Source organism: Hyperolius riggenbachi, chromosome 10 (assembly GCF_040937935.1).
Source record: "Hyperolius riggenbachi isolate aHypRig1 chromosome 10, aHypRig1.pri, whole genome shotgun sequence".
Lineage (NCBI taxonomy): Eukaryota > Metazoa > Chordata > Amphibia > Anura > Hyperoliidae > Hyperolius > Hyperolius riggenbachi.
In genome coordinates, this window is record NC_090655.1 from 267,620,113 (window position 1) to 267,638,154 (window position 18,042).

The 18,042-nt window shown below is 42.4% G+C and overlaps 1 pseudogene; it reads left to right on the forward strand.

The window, feature by feature from the left end:
* Positions 1–18,042, forward strand: part of LOC137537176 (uncharacterized) — an 84,879-nt pseudogene that overhangs the window by 34,148 nt on the left and 32,689 nt on the right.

Here is an 18,042-nt window from a genome sequence, read left to right on the forward strand (position 1 = left end):
TATATAGCAGATCCGGGTCCCTCTCTTACTGCAGCTCTGGAAACTGTAGATTAATGCGGCCGATGGTCAGGATTGAAAATAAATAAAACAATCTATTCTCTTCCCACTGGATGATAACTTCCCATCCAATGATAACCCTGGCCTAATGTTACAGTGCTCAAACAAATTCACATATTTAGGCCTGGTGATACAGAAGGACCTTCAAATGTTTCTAGCCAATAACTTTATTCCCATCAAAGAAAAGTAAAAGATAAATGTATTGCCTGGCAGGAACTGCCCTTAACCTTGGTAGGGAGAGTTAATGCGATAAAAATGATGTTACTACCTAAAGTTACGTATGATTTCCATAATTCACCAGTCTGGATACCGAAAAAATACTTTACAGAAATAAATAAAATCCTGATTCCCCTTTATCTGGTCCAATAAACTCCCACGCTTATCGCTAAAAACCTTGGAATTACCGGTAGCAGAGGAGGGCTTATCTATGCCTAATTTCTTCTATCATTTTCTGGCGTCAATACTAGTTACCATCAGATGGCGGTTTTCTCATGATGAAAACAACCCAGCTGTGGTGGGTGAAGCAGCCATTATGGGCTCGTACGAAGCTCTTTTAACCACTTCAGCCTACAGTGTTGTTCACCTTATGTATCCGAGCAACTCTGGCCTTCCATTCACTCCCCAATAACTTTATAACTACTTATCACAATTAATCTATGTCTTGTTTTTTCCGCCACTAGTTAGGCTTTCTTTGGGTGGTACGCTTTGCTAAGAATTATTTTTTCTAAATCCATTTTAACAGGAAGATTAAGAAAGAAATGGAAATGGCCACAGTTTTTGCATCCATCACTATTAACAAGCTTATAATTTAAAAAAAATATAATATACTCTTGACATGCATATTTAAAAAGTTTAGACCCTTAGGTAACTATTTATGTTTTTTTTTTTTTTTAATGTATTTGGGTAATTTTTGGTGTGGGAGGTAAACAGCTAATTTTAAATGTAATAAAATGTAGGGGGCAGCATGGTGGCGTAGTGGTTAGCGCTCTTGCCTTGCAGCACTGTGTCCCCGGTTCAAATCCCAGCCAGGGCACTATCTGCAAGGAGTTTGTATGTTCTTACCGTTTCTGCATGGGTTTCCTACCACATCCCAAAACATACAGATACGTTAATTGGCTTCCCCCTAAAATTGGCCCTAGACTACAATAAATACATTACACGATACATACATAGACATACGACTATGGTAGGGATTAGATTGTGCGCTCCTCTGAGGGACAGTTAGTGACTAGACTATATTCTCTGTACAGCATTGCGTAAGATGTCGGCGCTATATAAATACTAAATAATTATAATAATAATAATTATTATTATTTAATAAAAAATGTATGTGGGTGTAGTTTACGATCTGGCCACAAGATGGCCACAGTCAAAAAGTCCTGGAAGCAAACGATCACGCTTCCAGGAAGTAGAAAGAGGACGGGAAACTTTTTTTTTTCTCTGATGAGAGACCGTCAGTTTTTCTGCGGGGGAATTAGATCTGTGAATGGGAACCATATTCCCATTCACTGATCGGGATGCTAACGGCAGGTGGCGCCTCAGGCAGCAAGAGCTGTACAGTCTATCTGGACGGATGTATCCGTCCAGATAGACTTAAGTGGTAAAATTTACCCTTTAAGCAGTGTTCCCTAACCCTGTCCTCAAGGCCCACCAACAGTGCATGTTTTGTGGAAATCCACAGAGGTAGTTAATTAGCTCTGCTGAGACACTAATTCCCTTACCTGTGTATGTTTGTGGTTTTCTGCAAAACATGTACTGTTGGTGGGCCCTGAGGACAGGGTTGGGGAACTCTTCAAGTTTAGAGGCTTTAATTCTTCCCCAGACATTACAACTGCTATGAAAACCACGATCCATGCCTGGCAATATCTCCATAGCATATTTGCTATGCCACACAGATGGTCCCCATATACACCGTTGTGGGGAAACCCCAATATTTCCCAGTTTTCTACTATCCCTGATCCAGCAATTTGGGCCGGGTATGAAATGAAAATCCTGAAAGATGTAGCCCCGAATGGGACTATGCTGGCTTTCTCGTAACTGCAACAGCTATATGGTCTTCCTAATCACATGCGTTTTAGATTCCTACAACTCTCACATGCACTTACAGCCCAATTTGGTAAAGAAAGAACGCGGTTGGAGTCCGACCCACTCTAATCTCTCCTTATAGTAGAGCGACTGGCTGAGCCATTATCAGCCATTTACGCTGAACTTCTCCTTCAAATGGGTCATAATGCTAACACAATGTATGGACAATGGGTAAGCGACTTAGGAGAAATAGAGGAAGAGGAATGGGAGGAGGTGGTGGGCAGGGGAGCTGGGGTCCTGATCTCATCCAGGGACAGATTGATTCACAGGGTACTTACACAGGGTATATATTACTCCTTGCAGACTACACAAAATTGATCATTCCCACTCTAACTTATGTTCCAGGCGCGGGGCAGCAGAGGGAAACTTTCTTCATATGTTCTGGACATGTCCGGCACTAGCAAGATATTGGGACCAAATTGAAAAGACTATAGAAAAAGTATTAGATTCGCGCCTTTTAAATGTGAACCTAAAATGGTAAGATTAGGTATATTTGCGAAAGGCAGTTATGGTAAGTATAAACAAGCAATGATATTTACGCTTTGCCATGTAGCTAGGAAAGTAATCTTATCTGATAGGAGCCAGCCTATCATACCCACCAAAGCTGAATGAATTAACGCAGTTAACAAAATCCTCCCACTATGTAAAATGACATATAAAAGTCGGAACTGTCCCAATAAATTGGACTATATTTGGTCTGGATGGGGCGACAAGAATTGTAGGAATGTATTGACAGACATTTACAAATATATACCAGGTGAGGTACTGTAACGATTGGTGTCAGCACACAGAGAGAATCTGATTGTAGATGATCTGCAGAATCATCAACAATACAGATATATACCTGATTATGGATGATCTGCAGAATCACCAATAATACAGGTATGACTAACCTCTGGACACCTAATGAGTAATGTGATTGATGAACTGTAGACTATCTCAGAGGAGCGGAAGATATAAGTAACTCGGCCAAGAGCCACCTGAGGGGCAGGTGGCCCTGGGCGGTGCAGACACTATCACTAGATAGTGAGGGCCTGGTAACCAGGGATAACAGTATAGATGGTAAATTGTACTGCAGCCAAAGGAGGTGACTACTGGCTGCTAACAGACCAGGCTCTCTGAGGTGCGGGAGTCCTGGTTGCAGCTGACACCTGGTGGAATGGTGTCACTGCTAATACTGATAAGCTGAACCCTCAGGGAGAGTGACAGCTAGGCTGGTCGGGCAGGCCAGGTCAGCAAAACACACGAGCAGATGAGGTACAGAGACAGAAGACTGATTCGGTAACCGGGTACAGGCAGGGTCTGGCAACAGATATGCAGAGGTACCGAATCAGAAAGCAAGAGAGAGGTCGACAGAGCAAATAGTCATAACATATAGATATAACACAGAGTCCCTAAGCTTGGGTGTGAGGTCCTTGGTCACAACACCCTGGAACTGGTCTAAGGTATAACACAGCAATTACACCGTATCCCTAAGCTTAGGTGTGAGGTCCTTGGTCACAACACCCCGGAACTGGTCTAAAGTATAACTTCAGCAATGACACAGTATCCCTAAGCTTGGGTGTGAGGTCCGTGGTCTCAACACCCTGGAACTGTTCTGACATATAACTCAATAGTAATCTAGCTCAGTGTGAATTCCCAGGTCCTCCTGGTTCTAACACACTGTGGGATCTGACTGGTCTGAGTGCTCACACGTATGTATTCGCAACGGCAGACAACCAGCAACTGACAGGCAAGGAGTATATATAGTGCAGCGCTCCTCAGCGCCGCTCAGCCAATCATCTCCCTGCACTGGGATCAGCTGACAGTCCTGATCAGCTGATCCCTCTCCTTTTGGCATAAAGGTTCTGCCTCCTAGCACGCGCAGCTCTCCATCTGTGTGCACTACTAGGCTCAGACACACCAGACGCATGCTGTTGTGCGGAAACCGCCGGTCTGAACGCGGAAACCGCCGCCCCGCTGCCAGACCGCGCGGTGGTGTCTCCGCGATCCTTTACAGGTACTTTGTTACATGTAGCCTGAGGAAAACTTTCACAAAAAAACTATACATAAACTCAGATTGCCGTGTACTACTACACTTACAGCACCCATGCCTGCTCAATGAGTGTTTATAAGCTCTGACAGAATGATTTACTCTTCAATGAAAAGAGATATATGCTCGATAAGCTCCAGTGGGGGGATGGGATCTATCGGAAGGTATCTAGAATAATCAATATTCACAGAGACTCTTGATATTGCACAAGTTGATAATTTCAGTTATATAACCAGTGACAATGGATGAATGAAGATTCTCTATTCGATATACGACAATAATCCATGAAGTATGATACATAGTGCTGAGACTGTGTGTAAGATGGATATATTCTGACGTGTATAACATGTAGCACTGATAATGATACTTCCTTCTCTTCTTCTTTTTCTTCGCCCCTTCATGTGTCTCTTCACATCAGGGAGCTACTATCTTTCTTTCTCCTCTTTTTTTTTCTAAGAATGTATTGGCTTACCATTGTGTTCTTGTTATGGTATGTTCAAATGTTTTGTTATGTTGTATTTTGTGTGCAAAAACCAAAAATACAATAAAAATGTACCTGTTACAAAAAAATTATATGCAAAGTTATGCAGCTGCTGCATTCGGTCCATTTCCAAACTGCAAAAACTGCATCAACTTGGAATTCTCAGCAGCTCTCTGACCCTCCCTGATGATAATTGTTCCTCCCCTCAGAATTCTCTAACAGGAAGTGATGATGTTTCTCTATTTGCAGGGCGGAGTCCCGGCATCAGGAACCTCTCAGAGACTCGTCTCTCTGTATCCACAGACTGTACAACGGATGATGATGTCACTGGACAAGAGTCTCCTGCAGATATCCTGGTTACCCCAAATATTCCCCCAGACTCCCCTCACCTGTCTAACCCTGAGGGGCCTCATACCCAGCACAGCTCTCCTCCTGCTGGAAGGTCTCATTCCTGTTCCACATGTGGGAAATGTTTTGTTTGTAAATCACATCTTGTCATACATGAGAGATCACACACTGGTGAGAAGTCTTATTCATGTGCTGAGTGTGGGAAATGTTTTGTTTCTAAATCACATCTTGTCATACATGAGAGATCTCATACTGGTGTGAAGCCTTATTCATGTGCTGCATGTGGGAAATGTTTTGGGCATAAATTAATCCTTGTAAACCATGAGCGATCTCACACTGGTGAAAAGCCTTACAAATGTGCTGAGTGTGGGAAATGTTTTGCACAGAAATCAAGCCTCATCTTACATGAAAGATCCCACACTGGTGAAAAGCCCTATTCATGTGCTGAATGTGGGAAATGTTTTGGGTATAAATCAAGCCTTGTTTCACATGAAAAATCTCATACTGGTGAGAAGCCCTATTCTTGTGCTGAGTGTGGGAAATGTTTTAGGCATAAATCAGTCCTTGTAAAACATGAGCGATCGCACACTGGTGAAAAACCTTATACATGTGCTGAGTGTGGGAAATGTTTTTCACAGAAATCAAGCCTTATCACTCATGAAAGGTCCCACACTGGTGAAAAACCGTATTCATGTGCTGCATGTGGAAAATGTTTTGCACAGAAATCTTATCTTCTCACTCATAAAAGATCCCACACTGGTGAAGAGCCCTATAGATGTGCTGAGTGTGGGAAATGTTTTGCGAGTAACTCAAACCTTGTCATACATGAGAGATCTCATACTGGTGTGAAGCCCTATTCATGTGCTGAGTGTGGGAAATGTTTTGGGCATAAATCAGTCCTTGTAAATCATGAGCGATTGCACACTGGTGAGAAGCCTTATACATGTGCTGAGTGTGGGAAATGTTTTGCACAGAAATCAAGCCTTATCTTACATGACAGATCTCACACTGGTGAAAAGCCTTATACATGTGCTGAGTGTGGGAAATGTTTTGCACAGCAATCACAGCTTGTTAGTCATGAAAGATCCCACACAGGTGGAAAGCCCTATGCGTGTGCTGAGTGAGGGGAATGCTTTTGGCATAAATCAAACCTTGTCACACATGAGAGATCTCACACTGCGAAAAGCCCTATTTTCAGGTGCAGAGTGTGAGAAATTTCTTGGCTAAAAGTGTCCTGATAAACTTTGTCTATTTTTTTAGTTTATTTTTTTGCACAAAGAAGCATAATTACACAGTATACACAGAGGCTTCTTACATGGTACTCAGTGTATTGTTGGGTTAAGCTTTAAAGTTCCTGAACTGAGGTGACATAGTGAGATAAATATGGGCACATATAGTGCTAAGCCTAGTTAGAACTTGCCTGTGATCACTTTTTATATTTCTGATTGGAAGGGTTAATAAACCAGGGTTAATATCTATGCTAATGAGGCAGGTTCTGCAGTTGCATGCAGCCACGGCTCTCCTGAAGAGTAAATACAAGCGAAAACACTTTTTATATGGCTTATCAAACACTCCTGATAACAAGAGTGCTGAAAAGTGAATTATTTGTTTTTGTTGGGAGCTGACTGAACCAGAGTTTATGTCACACTGATATGGCTGCTTTGTACAATTGAGAGTCAGAAATTAACCCCCTTAAATTAAAAACAAGAAGGCGAGACTCCAAGAAAGCTCTTTATACAATTGTTATGTACCTAATGTGAGCTGTAGATGTGGGAATATTAGAAGCTCCCATTTATCCAGAATGAACTGAGGAAAGGAGATTTCCCTCTCTGTATTGTTTACAGTCATAAAAAAATATGTGAACCTTTTATTTTTGTGTGTTTTTTTGGCTGAGTTTCTACAGAGAGTTGAAACTGTGAATAAATGCAATGAAAATGAAGTCAAAATAAGAAATGTAACCCTCTTTTCTAAATAAATAGATCCCTACTTGTGGCCCTATAGACGGCGTTTGTACCCCAGCTCTTATGGGTGCAGTTGCCTTGTAGCTGGAAGCTAGCTTAGCCAGAGGCATTGTGGGTATTTGTATTATTCTGTCACCCTGGTGGGAAAGTATGGGAAGAATTAGCAGTGGAGGAGAGAGAATGGCTGCTGGTCACCAGAGATCTGGGCATGTGCAGAGAGATGCACCCCTCATTCATTACATTTCATGCTGAATATCCCCCCAGCCAGGCCTCCTACAGTCCCCCTATGTGTAGGGTAGGGAGGGGGCCCCGTGCCACTTCTGTGTAGCAATGCAGACCTCCAGCACCGCTTGTTCCCAGATATCACATATATACCAATCTAGGGGTCTGTAATTTGATATAGCAGCAGCTCGGGAGTCTCCTCCTCACCCTCAAGATGTGGAACTTCTCTAAAGAATAAGGGTGATGGGTAAACGCCAATGTCTCTGATTCTCAACAGAAGCGTGCAGCCCAATTCCACCTAGTACTTTGTATATTTATTTCTGATTATATTTTCAACATTATATATGTAATACTGTATATGATTGCTCAATAGTTTGGTTATTGATTTGATACTGACACCAAATAGATTGACAAATGTAATTCTGCAACTGGCGGGGCCCTTGCCAACAGTCACATCTGTCAAACATTTGTTTACTTCAAACGTCTCAACACATATTACATCCCCTGTTATAGAAGTCATTATAATTTATTATAATCATTCTAACTTCTATAAACCAATGTTTATATAGCACTCACATTGCCAATCACTCGCATATTTCCAAGGCTTAGGATATTCACTTTCTCCCTTTTCTCGACCTTGCTGGGAATTTCTTAATTTTAAATGTTCTAACAATTTGATATGTGATGCAGGTACTGTTTTTGTATACCAAATAATAAGGGCTTGTGCACACCGAGGGCATTTTGGGTTGTTTTTTCTTAGCTCCAGTGATTTTTAAAAATGCCCTGAAATCGCTAGTGCACCGATTCCTTATGGGACAGTTCATATCGGCGCGTTTCGTCCGCTTTCCGCTCAGCAAAGCGCTGCATGTACCATTTTGGAGACAATTTTGCTAAAAATGGAAGGTTTAGGAACAGCGCAAAATGCTCACAAATTGCATTATCCGGCGATTGCGGTCGCGCTTTTATGAATAAATACATTGTACTTCCGGGTGAAAGAGTTCACTTCCTGACTGACGGCTGGAAGTGAATAAGCGGAATTGCTCTGCAAAAGCGCTTTGTACAAAATCGTAGCGCGCAGTGGAGCGCCGGGAGGGGGAAAACGTGCAAAAAATCGAGAATCTCAGGAGTCAGTTATTTTGATTTTGAATGTGAACAAAGCTTTACAGGATGCAAGAGTATGTTTCCTGCTGCTGTAGTAACAAGTGTGTTTCCCCTGTTCTCTCCCCCTCCCTTACAGGATGCAAGAGTATGTTTCCTGCTGCTGTAGTAACAAGTGTGTTTCCCCTGTTCTCTCCCCCTCCCTTACAGGATGCAAGAGTATGTTTCCTGCTGCTGTAGTAACAAGTGGTTTCCCCCTGTTCTCATCACCCTCCCTTACAGGATGCAAGAGTATGTTTCCTGCTGCTGTAGTAACAAGTGTGTTTCCCCTGTTCTCTCCTCCTCCCTTACAGGATGCAAGAGTATGTTTCCTGCTGCTGTAGTAGCAAGTGTGTTTCCCCTGTTCTCTCCCCCTCCCTTACAGGATGCAAGAGTATGTTTCCTGCTGCTGTAGTAACAAGTGGTTTCCCCCTGTTCTCATCACCCTCCCTTACAGGATGCAAGAGTATGTTTCCTGCTGCTGTAGTAACAAGTGTGTTTCCCCTGTTCTCTCCCCCTCCCTTACAGGATGCAAGAGTATGTTTCCTGCTGCTGTAGTAACAAGTGGTTTCCCCCTGTTCTCATCACCCTCCCTTACAGGATGCAAGAGTATGTTTCCTGCTGCTGTAGTAACAAGTGTGTTTCCCCTGTTCTCTCCTCCTCCCTTACAGGATGCAAGAGTATGTTTCCTGCTGCTGTAGTAACAAGTGTGTTTCCCCTATTCTCTCCCCCTCCCTTACAGGATGCAAGAGTATGTTTCCTGCTGCTGTAGTAACAAGTGTGTTTCCCCTGTTCTCTCCCCCTCCCTTACAGGATGCAAGAGTATGTTTCCTGCTGCTGTAGTAACAAGTGTGTTTCCCCTATTCTCTCCTCCTCCCTTACAGGATGCAAGAGTATGTTTCCTGCTGCTGTAGTAGCAAGTGTGTTTCCCCTGTTCTCTCCCCCTCCCTTACAGGATGCAAGAGTATGTTTCCTGCTGCTGTAGTAACAAGTGTGTTTCCCCTGTTCTCTCCCCCTCCCTTACAGGATGCAAGAGTATGTTTCCTGCTGCTGTAGTAACAAGTGTGTTTCCCCTATTCTCTCCCCCTCCCTTACAGGATGCAAGAGTATGTTTCCTGCTGCTGTAGTAACAAGTGTGTTTCCCCTGTTCTCTCCCCCTCCCTTACAGGATGCAAGAGTATGTTTCCTGCTGCTGTAGTAACAAGTGTGTTTCCCCTATTCTCTCCTCCTCCCTTACAGGATGCAAGAGTATGTTTCCTGCTGCTGTAGTAGCAAGTGTGTTTCCCCTGTTCTCTCCCCCTCCCTTACAGGATGCAAGAGTATGTTTCCTGCTGCTGTAGTAACAAGTGTGTTTCCCCTGTTCTCTCCCCCTCCCTTACAGGATGCAAGAGTATGTTTCCTGCTGCTGTAGTAACAAGTGTGTTTCCCCTATTCTCTCCCCCTCCCTTACAGGATGCAAGAGTATGTTTCCTGCTGCTGTAGTAACACGTGTGTTTCCCCTGTTCTCTCCCCCTCCCTTACAGGATGCAAGAGTATGTTTCCTGCTGCTGTAGTAGCAAGTGTGTTTCCCCTGTTCTCTCCCCCTCCCTTACAGGATGCAAGAGTATGTTTCCTGCTGCTGTAGTAACAAGTGTGTTTCCCCTGTTCTCTCCCCCTCCCTTACAGGATGCAAGAGTATGTTTCCTGCTGCTGTAGTAACAAGTGGTTTCCCCCTGTTCTCATCACCCTCCCTTACAGGATGCAAGAGTATGTTTCCTGCTGCTGTAGTAACAAGTGTGTTTCCCCCTATTCTTTTCATTGATTTTCTTGAATTATTTCAAAAATGTAACTTAAAATATTAACAATTGTATTCTACCTTCTTTCTGATAATTACATGTAATCTCTGCTGCCTGTAATTCAGTTCTTAAGATAGACTTGACAATAAACCTTTGTGGCTAATTATTTCCATTTTTTCACCCATTTTATGAAAATGTATTAATGTGTATCATACATATTGTAAAGAGAAACTGTTAACTTATTACATGTATGTACTTGTCTATGTAATATAACTCCTCCATACAAGCTTTAGGAATGAACTCAAGGGAAAAAAAACACTTTTGAATCACTTCCTAACTGGACCTTACTTAAAATGAACCTGAACTCTTGCACAAGACAGAAGGAAAACAGAGAAATGCACCCTGTATGTATTTAGAGAGTTTAGCCTGACTAATGCCCCCTCATTTGTGTCTAATCACAAGTTGTAATTTGATCTCTCCCCGTGTCACCTGACTGCCATTTTCAGGTAAGGCAGATAAGCTCATTTGAAAGCACAGGGTGGTAATATGTCTGCTTCCATGAAAGCAGGAAGGAGAAACAGTGCAGATTTATGTTCGGATTTGTAACAGCTGTAACAAAGAAATGTTTTCCTTTCAAGGTTATTATGCTGTTGCATGTATTTTAGAGCAGAGAGGAAGTTCTGAGTTGAGGTCCGCTTTAACCGCAAACCTTCTTTGTTCCTTATGTGTAATTATATCACTGTGTAAGTTAACTCTTTCATTTCTTACAATAAACAAACCTGTAAATATGATGACAAAACTGATAGACCCTTCTTAAATAAGCAAACAAATAACCTTGGGCTGAAAATGTAAACATGATGATAAATCTGACCTTTCAATGTCATTACTTTTTCATCCATAGTAAAATTATTATAAATATTAGCTGAAATAATAACAATGCACATCATTAGTTGGAATTCCTGACATTGTTACATGTATTGAAATGTGCTCCCTTCCAGCTATTGCTATAATTGTGGTGTTAATACATTCATCTTGATGGTATTCATATCATTTATTTGCCCTCAGATCTGTATGATTTAATGATTAATCAAGCTATGTATATTAAGGAGCCAATCAGAGCTCCGACACGTGTGAGCGGTTTCCTGTGTGTCAATTGATGTTCTAAATAAAGACTTGGCGCTTTTTACCCTTCCAACTGGTGTAGCGGGACATCCTTTTTGGAAATCTGGCTTTGAGATGTTTTGGATCCCTGGCTGCTAGCTGGTTTTGCATTAGTGGTTGCAGCGGCTCTACCTCCTACCGATGATTTAATGTATACCTGTATTTTTTAAATATGTTATACCTCTTTTAAAAGTTTGTGTTATTATTTGGAAATGTATAGCATATTCAGTTTGATCTTCCAAACATATCCTTGCCAACTGTGATCTTTGTTCACTATCAATCAATGTTAAAACTATATAATCGAAAATGTATTAATGCAGGACATGATACTAATGCAATTTGTATAATCATATTTTCCATCATCTGATTTAAATGTACATTTTATGTTATCTATGTAGCATTTTGCTTTCTGACAAGCCCTATTATCTCCAATCAGATTTCAAAGTTTCTATCTACAAATTGTTAATTATAGAATCAATAATACCTTCACCATCTAAAGTCCCTTCAGTAATGATTCAATCAAATTTGCAAAATAACATTGGCATAAAGGATATCTTCTGGACATTTTCCCTATCAAAATATTACGTTTCCAAACAATAAATCACACATTTACCTTCTATCAAAAAAGTAATTTGATCTAAAAATGATTACATTTCCCTTATAGAGCCTTTTTGTTTGTACAATGTTCCTCTGAATTTGTCACTATTGTATGGGAAATATCACAGAAACTGTAAAACTAACCCGGTTCTAAAACATAAACAATCTATAAGGCTTGGCAGGTTATGTCCACAATCAGTCTCTATGCCCCAATCTATTGCCTTGACTCTGAGCCCGACCCACAGTCTTCACCTATAGACAAGCCCCCACGTGAACAGTACGCTTGATTTGTCTCCTGGCTACAGTTACATCCAGGGCTTAACATGCAAGGCATACAGACTGAAGTAGAGTGAACAATAACCCCTCAGAACCCCACTGAGCTAGTATCATAACATTCACAAGTTCAATTATGAAAGTACATGAGAGGATGAGGGCCACAATGGTAGACACGTATGCAGCAGTATGGTAATGCACAGTCCAGGCAATATATAGATGTATTCAGGTAAGCAGAGTCCACGCAAAAGGCAAGAATGTCTAGGTAACAAGCAGAGTTCAGCCCAGGCAGCAAGCTAGAGTATCCAGGTAACAAGCAGAGATCGGTCCAGGCAGCAAGCAAGAGGTTTCCAGGTAACAAGCAGAGGTTGGTCCAGGCAACAAACAAGAGTAAAAGGTAAACAAGTCAAGGGAGAATAACAATTCAGCAGTCAGGATTCAAAGTGCGCACCCAGCAACTAGCCGCAGCTATGCTTTATCACGGGCGATGACTGGGAGCACTCAGGAAGCTTAAATATAACTCTCATCCAATCAGTGGCCGGCCACACTCATCCAATCAGAACACACAGCAGTAACCTGCCTAGGTGTCAGCTGTAACGTCAGCTGATACCGCACTGTTAACCTCCTTGCCAGTTATCGCGCAGGAGGATTGCTCTGGCCCTGCTGGGCCGATTTTCATAATTTTTTTTTCCCTACACGCAGCTAGCACTTTGCTAGCTGCATGTGGTACTCGATCGCCGACGCTACCCGCCCGATTTGCCGCTACCCGCCGAGCCCCCCCCCCCCCCCCCAGACCCTTGCGCAGCCTGGCCAATCAGCGCCAGGCAGCGCTGAGGGGTGGATCGGCATTCCCTATGATGTCGGTGACGTCATCCCGCCCCATCCCGTTCTCAACGGGATTTCCTGCTTGCGCAGATCGCAGGCGGCGATCGAAGAAGCTAGGGGGATGCTGCTTGTCAGCGGCTATCATGTAGCTAGCGCTAGGCTAGCTACATGATTAAAAAAATTTTTTTAAAAAAGTGCTGCGCTGCCCCTTGCCGCAACAATTGGACCGGCAAGGGGGTTAACTGACCACAGTCAGCTGACTATTGTTTACCTTTGTGGAGAGCACACTGGGAACGTGCCTTCCGCCTATCAAGATGTGCATCTTGCATTCCAGCAGTCGCGTCATCAATGGGGAACAAGCGCCGAGAACCCCCGAAGTAGCGCTTTCAGACTAGGTCTTGGCATTAACGCTCCTAGACACATGTAAGTTCCTTACACAATCTGACATAAAACATCAAAACAAGAATTTTTCATGTGTCGGTAAAGTTGTATGTGTTAGAGATTTTAGGTTTCACTTCTCCGGCTCAGTTCCTGTTATGTATTAGTTACGTAAAACTCAATGTAACTCATGAGAAGTTCATGAGAAAATATAAATCTATTTAATAATCTTCATACCTAAGCACTTCCGTTCCTCGCAAACTTCCGAAATGCCATTCATTTCTTTCAGCAATGGAAGCACGTCATCCTTCCTTCATCTCAATGCAGTAAAATACCGCACCAGTGTGAGAGGGCCGTTAGGTTTGAGGGAGGGAATGTGTGTGTTCTCTCCAATCCCCAGTCCTGCATGGAGGCATCCAGCCCCTGAGGTTACATTACAGTGCATTAGCATGTTCCGTCCTCCAGGCAGAATGGTACCTTGGTTAAACAAACTTAGTATGGAAGCTGTGTATGATAGCGCATGATGGCATAAGCAGACAGTCCAAGCTATGCAGTGACATGGAAGCTGTGCATGATGGTATAAGCAGGCAGTCCAAGCTATGCACTGACATGAAAGCCGTGCATGATAGCGCATGATGGCATAAGCAGGCAGTCCAAGCTATGCAGTGACATGGAAGCCGTGCATGATCGCGCATGATGGCATAAGAAGGCAGTCCAAGCTATGCACTGACATGGAAGCCGTGCATGATAGCACATGATGGCATAAGCAGGCAGTCCAAGCTATGCAGTGACATGGAAGCTGTGCATGATGGGACATGATGGCATAAGCAGGCAGTCCAAGCTATGCAGTGACATGGAAGCTGTGCATGATAGCGCATGATGGCATAAGCAGGCAGTCCAAGCTATGCAGTGACATGGAAGCTGTGCATGATGGGACATGATGGCATAAGCAGGCAGTCCAAGCTATGCAGTGACATGGAAGCTGTGCATGATGGCATAAGCAGGCAGTCCAAGCTATGCACTGACATGGAAGCTGTGCATGATAGCGCATGATGATATAAGCAGGCAGTCCAAGCTATGCAGTGACATGGAAGCTGTGCATGATGGGGCATGATGACATAAGCAGGCAGTCCAAGCTATGCAGTGACATGGAAGCCGTGCATGATGGGGCATGATGACATAAGCAGGTAGTCCAAGCTATGCAGTGACATGGAATCCGTGCATGATAGCATAAGCAGGCAGTCCAAGCTATGCAGTGACATGGAAGCTGTGCATGATAGCACATGATGGCGTAAGCAGGCAGTCCAAGCTATGCAGTGACCCAGGACAAAGCATGCAAGATTTGAAAGTACTTCTTCTTAAGGGTAACTCAAAAACGAACAATCAAGAAAGAGTTCTGAGTACAAATTTATTAAAATGTTCAAGACATTAACAGAAGGTTTAAATTGTGGAATGGGATTCATGACCCCTTATGTAACATGATTGACTTGACTTCATGATCTTCAGAAACCTGCTGGATTTCATGTTTGCTTGCTTGAGCTCACTGGCTCCAGCCTGCTGATCACCTGACATCTAACTGCTAAACAGTAACCAGCACAACTGTCATCTTCGTGTTTACGGTTTACCCCATCAGTGTTTTACTTCAGCTAACATCTGGAAATATGCCTGAAGAAGGGGACAAGATCCCAGAAAGCTTGCATCATTTACAGTAACTCTATCAGCCATTAAAAGGTATTACTTTTACTAAACTTTTTTTCTACCTATATAATTTGTTTGGCTAAACGGTACAGAAACTTTTTTGCTACTACCAAGTTCAAAAGAATTTTTTTTTAAAATAAGGCTAGAAGGACAGCATGTTAAAGGGGAACTCTGATACAAATAAATCTATTCTATATTGGCTTATGAGACAAAAGTTTTTTCCTTGTAGGATTTAATACAGATCTATGTATTTTAGCTCCTCAATTATTACATTCTATTCCATGAGATATACTGTATTTGAAGAAAAGTAAAAATAGTAGTGATTTATTCCCCCTCAATAAATTGATGGATATAAAGATACAATATTGATAGAGTTATTTGTGTGTAATAATTTAACTATCAGTTGTCAACAGAGCAGCTGATTTCAAGGATACTTTGACCAGAGGTCAGCCATTTTGGAAGTTTATTTTGGACAATAGAAGTTGAATAAGTCCAGTTGCTGCTATATAAGTTTAGTAAGGCCCAGTTGTGATGAAATATGGGAGTGAGTTTCCATGATTCATATATAATTATAATTTGATAGAGAATATTCCAATCAACCAGTATTTAAAAAGTACAAAAGATGCTGTAACATTCCGTGCGGATGCAGCTGTGGGCAGTCAGGATGCCCCCGCAGCTGCTTCAGGTTCCCTGTCGGGCGATTCTCCTGTCCCTCCGGCGTCTAGCACGCCGAGGGGACTGTCAGTGGCTCATAGGGTGGCTTTGTCGCGCGCGCACAGACAGGACCTTTATGCGGGGAGGAGGCGCGTCAGCTGACCTGCCGGTCGGCTGACGTCAGAGGAGACACTCGGCAGCTGTGATTGGTTGATGGGCGTGGGCGTGGCCGAGAGGTCTCCTCTGCTTCTTAAGCCTCCGAGAAAGCATTTGCAAACTGTCTGCTGTTGCGAATGCTTCGTGTGAGCACTCAGACCTTAGATTAGTTCCAGTGTGCTTTGATCTGGGAGGAAACCAGGGATTTCACACAAGACTAGGAATTATCATTACTACTGTTATTATTGCTTGATATTCTTTGTATGACTTTGGCTCTCTTCTGACTACTATTACGCTATTAGATTCTGTACTGTTGCCCATCTGATCCTATTGCTGACTCTGCCTGAAATACCTCTATCCTTCTGCCTGCCGATTTAGTACTGTATCCTCCTGTCTGTTGCTGAACCGATCTGTCTGACCACTCTACTCACCAGTGAGCCCTTGTCACTGGTGAGGTTCTTTACTGATAGTACCCACCAGCTCCTCTGGTGAGGTTCTGCTAAAACTGACCAGTATTACAGTTGCACCAAGCACTATACACCTTGCAATTACCTTGTTAGCTATACTTGCATTATTGGTGATTCTGCAGATCACCACATAATCAGGTATAGTGTCTGGATTATTGGTGATACTGCAGATCACACAATAAACAGACTCCTGTTTTGCTACACCAATCGTTACAGATGCCAACTAGTTTAAGTAGTGCTGCGTAATATGTTGGCGCTTTATAAATACAATAAATAAATAAATAAGTAACTTTGAAATGGCCAGTTTAGTTTAGTCCAATAAAATTTACCAATAAAAACTTTTACAAAGAGACTTCTATGCCAACATGATCACATAGTTTGTTAAATTTTACTGTGACAAATGCCATTCATTTTTCTTTAAAATGATTTCAACTTATTATACCTGTCATTTTCCATTAATTGATCATGCTACTTCAAAGTTACTTCAACTAGTTGGCATCTTTTGTACTTCTTAAATACTGGTTGATTGAAATATTCTCTAAATATGTATGAATCATGGAAACTCACCATATTTCATCACAACTTTACTGCAGCCTATCGCTAGGCAATGACAGTCTGTGGGGTGGTTCATACAGCGTACGGTGCTCTGCGCAGGAAGTACCCAATCTAATGCGAGTGCCTCCCTACATTGTATAGTGGGGGTGTCTTGGCACCCTGGACAAAAAAAGACAGGAAATGGGAGCCCAATAGTGTGGTATGTTTGGATGTAAACGTGACAATAGGTAAATAAAACACTACTCACAAAGGAGGGTTGCAGAGGGGCAACCAACCACAGGAAGCAGGTGGAGCCTAAGAACCCGACTCCACTTGGGGCGGCCCTTTCCAGACCTGCATGCAGTCGCTCTCTTAGAAAAAATGACATGTCTACCGTGGTGTGGACCACTTGTGTTCTGTCACAACCTCCAGGGTGTGTAGGGGGGTATAGAAGCACAATTTAGGGAAAGAGGCACCCTGGTAGATAGAAGCTTTTAAAAGCAGTTTAAAATCGAAAAAGGAACAAGGTAGCTTATCTCAATGGTGAAATCTTTGTAATAACAAAAAATAATTCTTTTGTTATTACAAATATTTTGTCATTGAGGTAATCTACCTTGTTTCTTTTTTTCGATTTTAAACTGCTTAAAAGCTTCCATCTACCAGGGCGCCTCTTTCCGCAAATTCTGCATCCCTGCGTTAACAGCCAACTTGCACGGCGACGTGTGGCGGAGCAGAAGTCATGTAAGTCTATAGCAAAGCAAGAATTTTAAAATGACAGCCACAAGTTTAATGATTGTGAAATAAAGAGCAAAGCAAAGACTGTACATAAACTGCACCACCAATTCAATATCAAAAGTTACACATTTTATTGAAAAACCAGAACCATAAAAACATCTAAAAAGAGGTACTATAAACCACTAATACAAAACCCTTTATAAAGACACATGATAATGTCAAAATAAACAATGCCTCACCTCAATACAATAAAAGATGCCTGAGTTGACAGTATACTTTAAACTGGGGTTCAACAAGAGCCCCAATTAAAGAGTGGAGACCCGGGTCACACAATAGGAGCAAAGCTAAAGAAGGTGCAAGTGCTAAAGAAAATAGTGATGCATGACCCAAAGTGTAGGAAGCATACGCTCATAGTCATGCTAACAAATAAAGTGAATCATGGACAAAACATAATGAGCAGGCATAC